We start from the raw sequence: 18,255 nt of genomic DNA, 5'->3' as shown, positions 1-18,255 counted from the left end.
AATGTTTTAATTTATTTTAGTTCTTGGGGAGAGGAAGATGGAAGCGAATCCTCGTAAGGACCTCTGCAAGGAAACATGAATACTATCCGCCACTGTTTGTTACATTACACAAAATAGTTTTATATATATATATTGAGTTTTAGTCAGGGTTTTCATTCTGCAGGAGAGGGGGGGATAGTAATACCTGACGAACATTTTCTATTCTCAGAGTGTTGCAATGATAGCATTTCCTCCATTATAACTTGGCCAAGCTAGTTGCATTATATGTATGGATTAAGTTAGCCTAAAAAGCTTAAATTTCTATGGCTGTTTTACTCTGTAGCCATGTTTCTCATTTTCGGTCTACGGGACTCTGTGTCCGGAAATTTTCGATGGCTTCCAAGTCGGAAAATAAGTGTATCAAAGGCATATATATTATATCTATGGTTATATGAGGCATGGATCTACAGTTTAAAGTGGGATACCGGTAACAACTTCATGAGCTTCCACCGTAAATCGAACCAGAGTCTCCCGCGATCAAGGCGTATGTGTTAACCATACAGCCACGAGGAAATTCACATAAGCACACACACATATATATTGTTGAGTTGATTTTGACTTTACCGTCTCTTTCAGCAGCGAGGATATATGAAATGTAGACCTACTGATTAACGTGGAATCCGAACTACATGAGCTCGCGCCGGGAATTGAACCCGAGTCTTCCACGGCAAAGACGCGTACACTAGCCGCGGAGTTCACACACACACACACAGAATCAGAGTCCTCACACACCAAGGGTGAGAGCTGTGCCACTGAGTCACAGCGGCCACGGGGCTAGGTCGAGTCCACTTTACGTTCATAGTTTCTTAGTACATAAATGTTACGATTATGAAATAGATTTTCCTTAATGAGCTGCATAAAAACAAAAGCTTTCGAAATGCATTAAACAATTAGCTCGATTTGAGTGTGAACTTAAAGTTATATCAGAGTGTAAATACGGATACGCACCAAAGCTCGAAAACTTAATACACTATTTCTCCTATATAGTCAGCATGTATCAAGCAATCGTTCAGCTTTCATTTGAGAGGATGGAAATCGAAGGCCCCTGAACAACTATGTTACTAATGTGCGGAATGTATTTATCTTACAGTGAACTGCTTTGATGCCAAGTGGCCTAACTCCAATATTGAAATTTTCCAGGAGTGAAAGTTGAAGTTCAATATCTCATGAACAATCCATATTTCTTTTATGTTGGGAACCAAAACCATAATTACTGTATGTAGTTCATTGTTTTATAACTTAGTGTTTACAAAAATCCTTTTAAAAAATACCTATTCATAGAAGTGAATGGTACTTATCTGTACTAGTTCTTGGCATCCAAGCAGTCCATTTATTGTAATACTAGCTTAATATACCCATTCTTCGCATGGGGGCTGTATTTGGAAGTCAACACCTGTGGAAGTATCACCATTCATTTCAGTGACCGCGAAAACTATGGATTTGACACTAGTATCAATCAATATGGGCTATTTATACATGTCTCGGTATCCCTCACCCGCTGACACCCGGCCCGCATACAGTAGTAGCTGAATTTGCAAGTCATCGCTGATGGAAGTGTCACCATTGATCTCAGCGACCGTGAAAACTATGGATTTGACACTAATGTCGATCAATTTGGATTACTTTTACTACATGTCTCGCTAAACGCCACCCTGAGACCCCCTGGTTCCAATTTTGACAAAAACGCTTCGCCTTAGACTGGGACCTGGACCAAGGTATCCGTGACCAAAATTTGGTAACTCTCGGTCAACTTGTCTGGTCCCCAGGTCAGTCCCAGTAAACGTCCCCCCCCGAGACCCCCTGGTTCGAAATAAAAAAAAAACGCTTCGTCTTAGCCTGGACTAAGGTACCCGTGACCAAATTTTGGGAACTCTCGGTCCACTCGTCTGGTCCCCAGGTCGCACACAGACAGACAGACAAACACAGAAACAAACTCTTTATTTTATTTATATTAGATAAGATATACTATGTAAAATAGTCTCGTATCATAATATGTGATGTACAACAAATGTTACATTATATATTATTCGTAGCTCGTGATATGCTGCAACATATTAAAGCCTCAGAATAATTGGGCAAGCGAATAATCCAGAAGTTACGTAACCCTATTGCGTTCATGGGAACGAAAACACAATAATTATAACTATGTTAAATTACTATAGACTACCAACTGCTCATTCAGAGAATTTACGAAGTTCACTTTATCGCAATAGCTTTATACAAACTAGATTTAGAATACGGATAATAGTTTTATACAAACTAGATAATCAATTATTATTATCATTATATTTGCAGTACAACGAAATACAACGACATTAACTATTAGTTATAATTAACTGAATTGAGCTGAAAATTAAATCTTGATCTTTAAAGATTAACTATTAATTTTATGCGTTCTGTACCTTTCCAAAGGAATAAAAGCTGGAATTGGTTTCAAGGCTGTTTCTGGGTGAATACTTTCTTCAAAATAATATTAAAAATTATAGAAAGATTTTCGAGACATTCGAGTCGAGTCGAGATTTTTAAGAGCCGTCTCGACTCGACTCGTGTCTCGACTCGAAAATTCGAGTCGAGAAATACGTTTGGCTCGACTCGTCTCGAATTTTACAAAGTGTGTCTCGACTCGAATCTCGACTCGAATTCGAGTCGAGTCGAGTCGAGATTCGAGACATGTCTCGACTCGAGCGCATCCCTAATAATAATAATAATAATAATAATAATAATAATAATAATAATAATAATAATAATAATAATAATAATAATAATATGAACTGGGTTGTTGTAGTGATGAAGGAGGTATTATTGCTGATAGTGATCTCCTGGACACTAGAGCTCCGGATTTATTTTCAGGGTTACGAAAATCTTATGGATCGATACAAGAAGTAATTTGCACTAAGGAGGAATCACACTGGGATATATAGAAAAAGTTTACACCTATACAGCTTATTTTCGGATAAATTTAAAAGTAGTCCATCATCTCCGTGTAATACATATACTATAAAAGTGTACGGCAAAAATAATTGAAAAATTACAAAATTAAAAAAGTAAGAGCATCGAGCGGGATTCGAACCAGGTTCAATAAATCCGTGCAGCAAACAAGAACTTAGCACGCGTGGCTATCGAGATAACTATGAAGTTCCACTCCCATTTTATGGATACAGAACGAATTTCTTAACAACCCCCCTCTCTTGTTTTCAACGAATATTGTGGTAAAAAATTGTGTGTGCTTTACTTACAACTAACTTTTCTGCATTTACCAAGTACTATGATGTTCTAATAAAAAGAGAACTGAGTATTTCAAACAGCAAACTGTGAGCTGTGTTTGGAAGTTTCGTTATTTTTTCTTTGACTTCCCCTACCATTACGTCGACTGGGCTGTTGCAGAACCTATAATTTTAAGGCGCTTCGAAAAATTCGGGCATGCAATTATATTTTGGAGAAGTGTACAATTGGAACAGGTACCTTAAAACTAAAAACGAAATCAAAAGCTGATACTGTCATCGATAAACCTAAGACTAGAAAGATTATTTTGAATACTTGTAGTAGCAAATTTCCAATAAACAGTTATGCAAAGTAAACTCGCCTTTCATGCTAAATGTCTTTGGTTGATTCTCGGTTTCTGAATTGATTTTTCTTTTTATTTATAACTTTTATTGATATTATACCAATATCATATAGCTACTTCATTTCAGTAAGAGGAGCCATTTCATTTCGCTAACGAAAAATGTATCAATGAATTGAGAGGCAAGTCCTTTTTCAGATAAATGTTTTGCACTCAACAATAACTACACACTTTCCGATTGTGAAATCCCAAGCAACAGGAATTTCCGATTTAGTTGCATTTTTAAGACTTGGATCTTTGTTTATTTAAGGAAGAAAATGGTTCACTTTTGCACTCATATAAACCATTAGTTTCTCAAAGAGAATGTTTGAATTAAAAGGAAAACTTTTCAGTTTCTTTTACTATGTTTTTTCTAAATTTCTCACAATTTTTGTGAATACTTTTTCGTTGCTGTGTTTTCTTATCCTATTATTTCTTGGTGAGATTTCTTGATGTATTTTTTTCTTCAAGCTTCTATTCTTTGTTGCAGAGACCACCAAAGTAAGGTACACAAATAGACGAAGCAATGACAGAATCGAAAATCGAATTTTGATATATTTTTCTTTCTTTTTTTCGAAGTAAAGAATAAGACGAAGAATAGTTGGACGGAATAAGGATAGAGAACGTAGAGGGGATAAGAAATAGTTGGTGAACCATTCATCTATTAGATGAGACTGTCTGATACTTGAACACTTTGACAGCTAGTGTGCTAACGTCCATAACACAAAGCTTTCAACACTTTAAATCGACGTCAAACAGATGAAAAATGGTTGCTTTGAGTTTTCTACTCTGCAATTTTAATAGTATACATTCATTTCTCTCAAGTAAAACTGTCATGAAATATTATGTAAATCTGTGATAATGAAGAATAATCTCATCTTACTTAATACATAACACTTGTCTATACTAAAAGAAAATAAGTCTCATCGTAAAGTTAGTTATTTCATAATGCTCAGTTATTGTTTGAACACACTGCTCAGTCATACCAAACAAATGAGTAAGTGCAATGTAATTCGTTTATCCAGTGGGTATATGTTAGTGGTTCTCATAATTATTTTCTATATGACAAGTATCCCGTTTGCGTCCGGTACCCGAACATCATGACTAAAACTCTCCCTGTTGATCTAGCGTGGTTAACGCTCGCGCCTTTGGTGCACGTAGTCCTGGATTTGGTTCGCATTACGCATTAAGTGCGTTAGAGTGGTATGAATTCCACCTTAAACATAGGTCCTGGAAATAGATGCTAAATTTCAATAAGCAAACAACAAATCGTGGCTGATTTTTTTCCCCGTGGTTTATTTTCGTAGTAATGTCAGGTGATGTCCAAGATAGGCCTATGATATCTTTAGATATGTAAGTTCTGCTCTACTCTTCTTCACTTCATTTCTAATCACTTTTATCAGGGTCACGCCAGTAGGTTTTATAAGGTTGTAATGATAGCCCGTCCGTCCGTTATTCCACGGGATGACACTTGAACGGAAGTGAATTCTTAAATTCTATTTTCTATAATAGACAAATAGAACCATTGTGTCTGCCAAGTTCTTTAAGAAACTATACTTTAACATGTTAATATTAAGACAAATAGATTAAAATATTAACATTAAGACGTTAAAATTAACATGTTAACATTAAGATGTTTAATATTAAGACATTAACATTAGGACATTACCATTAAGACGTCATTATTAAGACGTCATCTCAGCAGCGGGAGCAGATAACAATTCTTCACTCTTATCTTCTTCACCACACTCACTGTTACTATCATGGTCACTAAATAATTCAAAATGAGGATCTGCATCGGAATCGTCCAGTTCACTTTCATCATCATATAAAATTCTATGAATTTCACTCACAGAAACTGTTTCAGGTTCCATTATGTTCTAAAGTTGCTCAAAATACCAACTGAAATGTTGTTCGTATATACACACTCAAAAATGTCGAATAGGTAATCACAATAAAAAAGTAAACTTCCTACAAGATTCTTGACACTAGCAAAAAAAAAAAAAAAAAGTTTGGGCTGAACGAACGGGCTAGATCTGACAGGTCCATGCGAGGTTCAGAGCTCTATTAAAATCAAACTAACAATAAATTAAACTGGTTTGCAACACTAGAGTCTCTTATCGGGCGTTTCAGGAAGGTATAGAAACTTACAACTCAAACCACTACAGGAAGGTTAACTTTAAGTTGAAAATTTTATTTAAAATATAAATACATGGGTCTCAGAGATCTGGCCCGACAGTTCTAGGGTTAAGATGTTAACATTAATGACAGAACGTACAAACCTACATTTTTCCGGAAGGACTTTTGTACAGAGCCGGCGTCCTACCATCGTACCAACACTTTTTTTTCTGCTCTAACACTAGAGTTCATCTCTTTCCAGCAGGAGAACTTTCTGTCCTGCTGAAGTACACAAAGTACTCTAATTTATAGATAAACATGATAGGACTTTTAAGACGTTGCGTCTTGCCGGAAAGACGTTGTAGTTCTATAATTAAGTCTATACGTTAACAACCTCACGGGTAGCAATAACTTAAACGGCTGTTAATGATATTCCATACGTGGAAACATGTTGTTACCCATAGGAATTTTAGGTGATTATTTTAAGTTTATTTTTGTTTAAACTATATCAAAATTGTATTGTATTAAAATTTAAACCTTATATCTGTTAACTTAATGAAACAACAAAAAAATTGTATAAACAAAAAAACATTTCAAAAACTCATTACGCGATGGTTTGTTTACGTTTATGTAATAATTTTATAACATACACAAAACAAGATTCTGCAAAATTAAGTAACTAATGTATTGAAAAAAGAAATGTAAACTTTAATTAAAAAAATTCGTTGTAACAAGAAATTGTAACATCTTGTAAACACAAACACAATTTCGGGTATGGCATAATAGTCAAATTTGTAAACACAGGCTGTCCGGGGATTTTGGTCATTGTGTAACAACGAAGGAACTGAAGTTTCTTCATACAAAAAAAAAAAAAAAAAAAAAAAAGAATCCAAACATAAGGTTGCAAATTTCACCGTCTGAAACACGGAATAAAAACCTTGTGAAGGATGAAACCAAAAAGCAGTTGAGATCGGTGAATCAGTGGAAATTAGTCAATCAGTAAAAAGTAATCTTAATTAAAAAAACAGTTTATCGTACCTAAGTCTTGAGTTCAATAAGTAAATTAAACAAAAAGCTACAATAACTTACCACATAAACAGCACAGTTAGGGTCTATCTATTTTTTTCACGTCAGTAATTGAAACCAAAGAAAATTATAACGTTTAGATGATCAACTCTAATCTACGGAAGCTTTATCATTAAATCTGTGGAAACGTAATTTCCAGGATAAACCCAAAAGGTAGAACGTCCCGTTCATAGTCATCCAAAAGCAAAAAACATCAGCAGGTATATGTAACCAGTTTGTATTGTTGCCTGCAATTAAATCATCAAATATACCTATCCTGTGATCTGACTGCGTATAACATACTTATCAGTCTATACAAACATTACACTACACCTTATTTAAACAATGGAAATACACAAATATCCTAATGAAATTAAAATTATTAATTTAACAGTTTAACCTCTCGCAAAACAATGTTACAATTAGGTTTTAATTCCCATCCATTTCAAATAATGGATGGAAGGTGCTTTCTTACGTCATAACGCTTTCATCCCCATAACTAAGGCACGACACAAGAAAATTTTCATGGTGAAGATGCTGGGTCTGCTCTAATCTACGGAAATTTTATCATTAAATCTGTGGAAACGTAATTTCCAGGATAAATCCAAAAGGTGGAACGTCCCGTTCATAATCATCCAATAGCAAACAACATCAACAGGTATATGTTCCCAGTCTGTATTGTTGCCCGTAATTAAATCATCACATATGCCTATCCTGTGATCTGACTGCGTATAACATACTTATCAGTCTATACAAACATTACACTACACCTTATTTAAACAATGGAAATATACAAATACCCTAATGAAGTTAAAATTATTAATTTAACAGTTTAACCTCTCGAAAAACAATGTTACAATTAGGTTTCAATTCCCATCCATTTCAAATAATGGATGGAAGGTGCTTTCTTACGTCATAACGCTTTCATCTCAATAACTAAGGCACGACGCAAGCAAGTTTTCAATGTGCTGAGGTGAAACTCCTTTTTGAAGTTAAAATATTTTTTTAGGTCAAAAAGACTTTTGGTTAGACCTAAAAAATGTTAACGAGATTGAAACCTGACATACTTGGGTTATAAAGTCTAGAGTATTGTTCTTGTTTATTGAATCCTTTACATAGATTATTACTGATCGCTTCAAGTATAAGCATAAATTTATTCTTAAATGTAAGTCTTGCGTGATCTTATTTACTGTCTTTATACCAGAATTGATTGATTTATAATGATTTCCATATTAATTGGTCTTGGTTAACTAGTCTGAACATTTGCTAAATAAAAGTTTTAAAAAAACAAGTCTAAAAATCGCTTGGATTGATTTGTATCTACATCCTTTGCAGCAGTGATCTTCTCTCACAGGGAATCGAACCCAGAACTACATGCATCAAAGGAACGTTCATTGAATACGTTTTTTTTTTAATTTGTCACAAAAATAATATTTGGTTCCCTGTTCTTTCAATTAATCTTATTCAATATTCTATTTAGTCCATAATATCAGTGACATGAACACAGAAACTTCAATGAAGTTAAAAATGTTTCCCCTTTCAGCAGTATTCAAACTCACGATGTATTACGTTTCATGATCGGAAAGCAAACGCCAGACACCATTCTCAGCTATTGCTAAAGGCAGACACTATACCTACGATGAGGACTAGTAGGAATTAGGTTCTATTTCAGATTGTTATGTGCTGGTTTGATGATAGGTTAACATCATCATAAGTACGTATATGTTTCTCCCACTGTTCACGTTTCATACAAGTTGATTATTATTCGAGCGACGAATTGTTCCAAATCTTCCGAGAATTCCCTGTTGTATTTTAATCATCACATGTTGACCTCTTACTTTACGATTGTGAAATATGGATCAAAGCAGTTTAACAGTAATTACTTTACGAGTCAATGCCAGCAATTATATAGGACTTTTTGAAAATGCTACATGTATGTAAGAAGATGCTTAATCCTGCAGAATCAATTTATAAATTTACAATGCATCAGCTTTCTTATCAATATTTGTTGAACCTAATCTTGAATAATAATTGTTATGACGTTCCCTTGGACAATTCTGTAGGTTATATGAAATTCCACGTGCTTATGCATCTGTCCTCTTTAATGAGCATGTCCAGAGTTAATGTCGTTGTCAGTGTGTCTGATGATCAATGGCCAATCGGAACTAGTCTTGCCATGCACACCAAATTCATCACAAGCTCTGTACGTATTACTACCGTTCATTTCAGCATAATCATAGTGTCAGAAATTTCCTATTGATAACTTGACTAAGTTATCGCGAGATTTGTACAGGAACTCAATCACCGACCACTGCCGGATGCTCACATCAATTTTGTTGTCCACTTTGATGCGTCTACAAAAGAAAAGAAAAAAAAAGTGTAGTAGTCAAATTGCCATTTAAAGTCTCAAAGTTACATCACATAAAATTCAATTATGTCATCATTTCAAGCAACATTTCTGGTTTGCATAGAGGGTTAAGAGAAAAGATACCACCTATTTTCAGAAATCTAAATCGATTAAAAGACATTTATCGTTTTCTCTAAATGCAGATCAATATTGAAACCGGAAGTTGAGAGTGGAATTCTATTAATTGCGGTTTTAGTACAGAGTAAGAAATGGAGGTGAAATATATTCTCAGAACGCTTAATCAGTTCCAGAAAACCGCTTATCGGATCTTTCAACGCTTTTGCTTTATAGCAATCAATGTTAAAAGTGGAAATGGTTGACTTCGGTTCAGTAGAAAGTTAACGGAGAAGACGATATCTATTTTTAGAAAGCAAATTGATTACAAAAGAACACTTGTCGCTATTTCTTACCACTTTTTGTCTATGTAGGCCAATATTGATACCGAAATTTTCATAGGATTTCTATCACTTCCTATTTTCATAGAGGGTTAACCGTGGAAATAAATATATTATTGGGACACATAATAAATAACAGAAAACCATTTATAGCTATCTATTACCGTTTATTGCTCTATAGTGATCACCTTAAAAATTGTTGATTTCTACTATTTTCGGTTTGAATATCATCTCCATCAATGTAATTGGTTCCTTAATTTCGACCCTGTACACCCTGGTCAAAATTAGTGGTGATCCATTTAGTAGTTCTTGAGACTTCTGTCTTCCGAATGGACAGACAAAGTAAACATATCAAGAAGTTTGGGTAAATCAAATTCTTTTATAAATAGCCACTTACCTTTCTTTTAATGGGATGGATATATTCCGGAAACCATTTTAATATTCTGGCTTAATTCGAATTGACAAAAGAAGATTCACCTTTATTTGTTTGAATTCCTTTTTTTTCATCAAACTACATGACTTTTGTACAGAGAAATGGGTTACCAAGTTTTTATGACTAAGACTACGAGTTACAGCCTAAACTTCGTCCTTCTGACCTAACTGATAAATGCCATTACTAAATTATTCAGTAGAACAATCTCTTATGGTTATTCTGTTCACATAAAGAAGAACAATAAAATATAACATTACGCACCCACATTTGAAGGTTGGTTACGTTCTATGCATAAATGTAGACAGCAGAATGAGGTCTTTATCCCGTGAGTGCTGGAACTAACATTTAATTCAAGGAAAGTCCGGGAAAACTTTCTGCTTTGATAAACCAGAACTTCCGATTATATTGATACAATAATCTGTATTTACAGGTGGAACATTTCTCATCCTTTCCCCTTCCCTTAAAGATTTCAATTTCCTTGAATGAAAATGTTTAAATTCTTCCCCGTCAAAACTTGAGAAGATCTGTGTGAACTAACAAACATAAATATAATGCATACAAACAAAACGAGCATAAAGTTAATTAAACTTCAAACAAAATGTTTCTAACCTAACGTGATTTACACTAAGAACAAAATCTTAGAGTAAGTTCCCCAGATTATACTACTGTTTATTGACAAGCTCAATGAATTAGCAATTGTGATATATTTGGCTTTTTAGTTTTGATAATTTGTGTTCCTTTTCAGTACCGAGACTATAAGCAATGTGGATCTGCAGCTAAACATGGGATCTGAACCACACATACTTCGACTGAGAATGTAATCCGCCTCCGATTCGAAAATGGTTACGAAAGCCGCTTAGAGAAGAGCAAGAGTTCTGTGCAATATTTTTGTCTCATTCGTTCATTATTCTACGCCAGAGATGGGTTAACCCACCTGGAGGCTTGGGGATAGAAAAAAATATATGGCCCCTGCTGACTTCACCTAATACATTTCTGTGAAAGTACAGTAGGGATGTTAAGGGAATATGTTTTATATTTTTTTTTATCATATTTTATTTTATGATGATGATTGTATCTTCATGATTCTTTTTAGATAGCCAGTTAGATATTTTGATCAGGGTGGAGGCTAGGGATGGCCAGAACCGCTTCCTGGTAGAACCGGTTTTCGGGCCTGAACGGATCCGGTTCTGGAACCTGGTTTTCGGATCCAGGTTTGTAACCGGTTCCTAAGATCCGGTTCTGGAACCGGGTTTTCGGATCCAGGTCTGGAACTGGTTCCAGAACCGAATCTGAAAACCGGATCTCCGAGAACCGGTTCTTCGCGGAACTGGTTCCGCCGGAACCGGAACTTTATGGCCATCCCTAGTAAAGGCCCCTGTCCACCTGTAGGCCCGGGGATATAGCCCCCCTCAGACCCCCCTAATCCGGCCGTGTTCTACGCATATATTGCTACCCACAATATATTGTCTTTAGTGTAGGAGTAATTCTAAGACTCCGAGAAAACATCAGTGAATTACCTTAGTTAATCTAACTAGCTTTTTATCTTTATTCCAAATTCTGTAAGAATATTGCACAACCTAAGTCCTAAGGTCCTATTGTAAGTCCTAACTGAGTAGTAGAACTTACTAAAATCAACAAATAATTGCTGCACCGGGGTATTATGTTCACATTCTTTGTTCGAGTATATGCCGAATGGTAAATATCTGATCGACATTTGATCGATTTCGTCTAAATCCGTACTGATAATCTTCAATAAAGATTTCAATCTTCTTAATGTTTGACGCTAATTCCGGTTTTGTTCTGTGAAAATTTACATTGAAAAAATAAATTGTTAATTTCTGTCTCTTCCGATTTGATCTCTTATCATTTTTGCTCTATTAAATGAGTATTGAGACTGGAAGGAGTAGTAAATTTCAATCCCTTTCAGTTTTGGAAGAGTTTTGCGGGTGGTGGCAGTGTGTTTCTCAAGACGCTGTATCAATTGCGAGAAACCTATTGATGCTTTCTAATACCGGTTTGGTTCTGTAGCAATATACATTGAAATCATAAATGATACATTTTTATCACTTCCGATTTGAATAGAGAGTTAACAGAGGAGTTTAAACACATTCTAGGAGCGCTGAATCCACAATAAAACACTGGCTTTTTGATATATTTTTATCGTTTTTGCTCTATTAGGTAAAATGAATATTGATACTGGAAGTAGTAATAAATTTTAACTGCTTCCAATTTTGGTTGAGTTTTGCGGCTGGTGATGGTATGTTTCTTAAGACGCTGAATGGATTGTGTAAACGGATTGACGCTATCTAATAACTTTTCTTGTTCTAGGCAATAAACATTGAAACCATAAATGGTTAATTTCAACCACTTTTGGTTTGAATAGAGGTTTAAAGGAGATGGAAACGATTATTGAGACACAGAGTCACTTGTATTATGGTGCTTCTTGATATTTTATCGTGCTTGCTCTGAAACCTGTCAACCGACAGAGAGAGAGACGAACGGACGGACAAAATCGTTCTATAAGACTTCCGATACTTGTGCATAGTATTGTTCGAAAGTCAAATAATATTTTATATTGTGGCACTATATAATAATTAACAGCCTTTGGCTAACTGGGGGCTCCGCCCACAGACCCTCCAGTTTGCTTGGTCTACGGCCTTTCGTCTCCTATGTATCAGCCTTTGCATCAAGAGTGAATTTCGTGCATTTGCTCTTAAGATTTCCTTAGTTTGGCCATGCTGAGGCCTTTGGACCCTAACCCCCACGTTTACTCGACCTACGGCCTCGCACCTCTTAAACTCACAAATTTACCAAATTTCAAGATTCTTTTGTGTTTCAACTATACAAAATATGATTTTGTATCTCAAGGAAATGCCCATTTGATAACATAGGAATTTTTTCATCCACCGTTTAGACCTCTTAAAAACTAAAAATATTACATTTTAGCAATTTTCCTGTGGGTTAGTCCTGCACTGAGAAAAAAAAATGTAGGTGGCGTACTTAAAAAGATACGTTACATGCGTTAATTCATGTAGTTTTTGGACTTAACGTACAGCTGACGTATAACTGAAAACGCATGTTTTATAATACTTTCTGTATAAGTGTTCCATCTATACGTACTTTCCGTATGAAACAATGTAGGCGGTCAGGATCTCACATACAAATGGACGTATATAATATATGGCTGAAGAAGGTAACATAATTATATGCATGTGATATACGGAAAACTGCTAGATGTCAGACATCCTGCAACGTTGAGTTGAATATCAGTTTAGCGTCCCTTTCAGCAGCGAGGCTATGTGAGACGTGGACCTACTGATTAACGTGGAATCCGAACCACATGAGCTCCCGCCGGGAATCGAACCCGGGTCTCCCGCGCCAAGGGCGCGTACGCTAACCGCTTAGCCACGGAGAAGCTCACATCCTGCAACGGTATGATGTAACATCTAAGGGCAGTGCCTAAGTAGCATACGGATAACGTATGCTCCGTACTGATTTCTATAGTAAGCAAGAGGATACCGTATATTTGTACAATATACCGCTGTCCGGAGAACGGAGTTTTCTCTGTGTGGTAGGCTACAATTCATGCTAAATTCCATCATTCTAATCCTAACGGAAATGCCTAAGCGTTTTGGGGTGTTGAAGATGTCCCATATAAATAACATGGAAACGATTTTCCAGTCCCCTATAAAACCACTCTACAATTGGAAATTCTGAATTTTGGTGATTTACTTAGATAATGCTAACGAAAACGTATAAGCATACCGAATTTCAAGATTTTATTCCAATTCCAAGTACCTAAAATATGAGATTGTAAGTCCAAATAAAGGCCCACGTAAATAACATGGGGAATTTCTTCATCGCCCCTTTAGACCCCCTAAAAATTAAAAGTATCCACTTTTGGCAATTTTTGCTGTCGACTAGTCGTGGAGTGCTACAATAATATCTAATTTCAACTTTCCACGTCAACCGGAAGTATCCCGTTATTTTATGTCAGTTCATGTAGTTTTATATATAGTTAGGAGGATATATTGTAATAAAACTGTTTTAATGCTGCACTTCATTCCATACACTTTCCAAACAATTTTATTTATTGTATCGCAAAAACAATGTTTCCGTGTTTATTGTATAAGGAGTGGAACACTTCAAGACTACATTGTAAAATACGCCGTATTATAACGGCAATATTGATTACGTAATTTCTGTATAATATGTCGTATGATAGTTACGTGGGGAGACATTGTAGAGAATTAGTTTTACTTATCGTAGCAACGATCATTTTCTTATTTTAAATGTATGGGTTTACTCCCAAACTTCGCTAATTTGACCGCTATAAGAAAGTAATGGTTATACAAATAAATTCTTGTGCATAATTTTGTTCATAGCAAGTAAGGCATGAATTATCACAGATGCTTATCCATTATCAAAATAAAATAATATATCTTGTTCAGAGATATTAAAGAAAAAAGAACCAAAACAACAACAACAAAAGAAAAACGAAGCAAAGCATGACGTGTGAGAAGAAGCGTGTGTTCAGCGGATGTAATTGCTACCGCACAAAAACAAAAGTGTAACATTAACGAGAAAACGATGTCTTAAGGCACGAGAATTGAGAACAGGAAGAAAGAAAGAAAGAAAAAAAGAAAGAAAGAAAGAAAGAGAGAGAGAGAGAGAGAGAGAGCGGGAACAAAGAATCTTTTTGTGTTTCATATTTTATTTCTAGTAAGCGATAGAAAGAAAGTTCCTTCACTTCCTAAATTTTAGATTAACATTTTTTTCTCATCTCAGTTCGTTGAAGAAAATCTCCATTTCTGCTTCTTTTACAAAAATTTTGTCTTTTTGTCTTCAGGAGTATTCTAAATATTAATGTCAGAGGAAGTTCTAAAATATTATTAGCATTTAACTTTAAAATAAAAGTGCCGAAAGATGAGCTATACGTAAATCAATAGATCCCATTGAGCTAAACAAAATACTCAATGCAAAGTTTATGCAATGTTTAAATCCTCATGCGTAGTTTTTCAGAAAATCGAGAAAAACTATTATTTTTATGCCACTAAAATGTGTTTATTTATTAATGTCCAGTCAATTAACAAATTACATCTATCGATACTATTCTTCTATTTCTTTTAACAGTGGCACACATATTACTTGTAGGTCGCTTTGGTTTAGTGTTAGAGTGCTCAACTATGGCTTATGGGGTACGTGCTTCGCTCCCAGCAACCATCAAGTGATTTTTATGGTGGACAAACACCGTGTGCGTGGAATTTCTCGAGGCTTCTCCGTTTCGTCCAACTTTCGTCATTCCACCATTATTATACTTCTCATCAACACCATCCCCGTTAGCCTCGGTGTATAATCGTGGAATGTCATTTTTTTAAAAGTAATTTGTTACAGAATAGCTTGATTTTAGATTTTTATACGTAGCTTAATAATCCACCTTTAACACCAACGGTACCTGAGATGTTGAAGTAGACTTTGACATGAGATCAGTCTCATGAGTTGCCATAGGGAACTTTTAGCAGAAGATGCGTGTGCAAACCATTTTGCCACAAATAGCTCACACTTAATTCAGGACTATAGCCACAAGGACTAAGGAGATTAGATGATTTATAAATATGTCTTTTTACCTCCTTATCTTTGAGCCTTTTCTGAAATGATATATAACATTAGCATATTAGTAGAAATTATGTACAATAGTACTTCCTCTAAATTGAAAGTGTAGCAATAGCGAGTTTCTGTTGTTTTTAACCATAGAAATACTTAGTAAGTTCTTATATTTTATTCAGTCTTTAGGTTCATTGAAAACTGTTTTATACAACAATGTAAATTGGAAACTGTAGAATTATTTAAAAAAAAGTTTCTATCGTTATTGGAGATGTTCATTCAACATCTTTCCTAATTCAACGTATAGCTATTGCTATCCAACGTGGCAACGTGTCGTCTGATCTTGGCGTGTCTTTTCTCTAATACAAAGGATAACACTGAACATTTATGCAATTGGAAAACATACTGTACAAATAAGGTTAATATAATAATTGGAAAGTAAATGACTGTAACATGGTGAAACACATATGTTTGTGTTGGGGAGGCGAAAAAAGACTATATATGGGACCAGTGATGTAATGCTAATTTTTTAGGTGGGTATACGCTTTATCCCTTGTCTCTCTCTTTCACACACACACACACACACACACACACACACACACACACACACACACACACACACACACACATATATATATATATATATATATATATATATATATATATATATATATATATATATATATAATATAGTGTGTTCAATACTTTTAGGCTTTGCACTATTTAAAGTTCAAAGTTCATAAGAAAGTTATGGTGAAATATCCTTGCTTATAGGCAATTCACACTGGCTCTTTGTGCGTATCGGTTACATAACAAGCAGGATATATATATGAAGTAGCAAGAGAAGTCTGAATGGAAGGCTATGTTTTGGAGAACAGTTACCGAACCACTTAACCTATCAACCAGAGACTAAGAAAAAAATTACCTATAATGTTATAGATTAATTTAAAACCTTATTTAGCCATCTGCGTTAAGTAGGTCAGGCTCTAGAAGTGGTTGTACTTGTATGACTGATAACTATAAGAAGAAAAAAAATGACGGACCAATGTTGTTTCCGCCACCTTGCTCATTCCTTTGGTCCTATCTATCACTGTGACACTTTCAAAGGATTATTTAATGTACACAGAAATACATATATCTCGTTTGAGTTAAAATGTTGAGTACATTTGGAGTAATTTAAGATTGAAATTTTGAATTTTAACATTGTAAATCGGTCGCGAACCACAGCCTACTGGCTGCTATGATAATCAGGGCCATAACCAAGAAGAGATTAATCGCCCTCAATTTGTAGTTTGTCCGTCCTGCAGCTTAAAACCTCTCTCTTTCTCTCCCTCCCAAAATTGTGTTTAGTTGTTGTTCTTTTGCTCGGAAAATGAATTTAGCTTTCTTTTGTCGGATCATAATTGCATTAAAATATAAAAAGCTTAATTTTGGTTTCGTTGCCGCATGACCGTTTTAAAATTCATAGATTGAGTGATCCTCTATCCTAAGTACCAACAGCATTAATGTCGAAATTAGTATCCGTATTAATACTAATATCGGGCTTATTGTTGTTGGTACTTAGGCTACTGTGTCACTCAACTATTCAATTAAAACAATGACAGCTATGTCCCAATGAGCAAATAGTTAATGACTTGAAGCGTTAATAGCTAAGTATAAAGAATAGACAAATAATAGTCTACAATAATACGAAGACAAGCTATTTTCATGAACTACCACACCTAGAACTTAGAATTTTAGATGTCTCGGAAAAGCAGAAATAAACTTAGGTTATACCACTGTCATAAGTTCAAATCTAGTCTTTGTTGCGATCTTCAGACACAGAGCTATCTTTTGCTGCTTTAAATGCATTACGATGGTTCCGGGATTCTACCTTAAAATGCAGGATAATATTTCATATAGTCACGGTGTTGAAAACTGACGCTAAACTTCAACAAATTCTTATAAAGGGGCGGCTCTTGAAGGAAGCCACATCGGGTCTATGCCAATTTATGGTCGAATATTTTTCGTGTTTGCAACTTGGTCCGATAAGTTTTTTTTTAATTAAACGTTTAGTTTTTTTTTAAAAAAATCAGAAGCGATTAAAAAGAGCCGCTTCGACCAAACAGCAAAGAGGCACCTTGGAGAGCATTTTCGAGGCCAATTTATGGTTAAATTAAGCCCTGATGCCAGCGCCGAAGTTAGAGTCGAGTAGTATCCGTATACCCATCTAAAACTTTGCGCCAATTATTTCTTTCGATTCGAGCTTTAGATTTCTTGTCAGGAGCGATTTTTAAAAATCACAAACGACAATCTTTCCGAGAGAAGTAGCTCAAGTGGTAGAGTGTGGCTTCGCATTCGGTAGGTCGTGGGTTCGATTCGCGCAGCCAACCATCCTGACTGTGGTTTTCCTCAGTTCTACCATGCAAATGCCGGAATAGTGCCTACTAAACAGGCCCTGACTGATACCTTCCCAAATCCTTTTGTTGTTGTTAGATATGCAGTATAAAATGGCTTCTGAGCTGTATCTGGTGGTTGTTAAATAAATAAAATAAATACGCACCCTCAGAAAAAAAAAAGAAAATAGATAAAGACAAAAAATGCTCTCCTCCTA

Source organism: Thermobia domestica, chromosome 1 (assembly GCF_964235325.1).
Source record: "Thermobia domestica chromosome 1, izTheDome1.hap1.1, whole genome shotgun sequence".
In the NCBI taxonomy this organism is placed as follows: domain Eukaryota; kingdom Metazoa; phylum Arthropoda; class Insecta; order Zygentoma; family Lepismatidae; genus Thermobia; species Thermobia domestica.
This window is presented reverse-complemented; position numbering follows the sequence as displayed.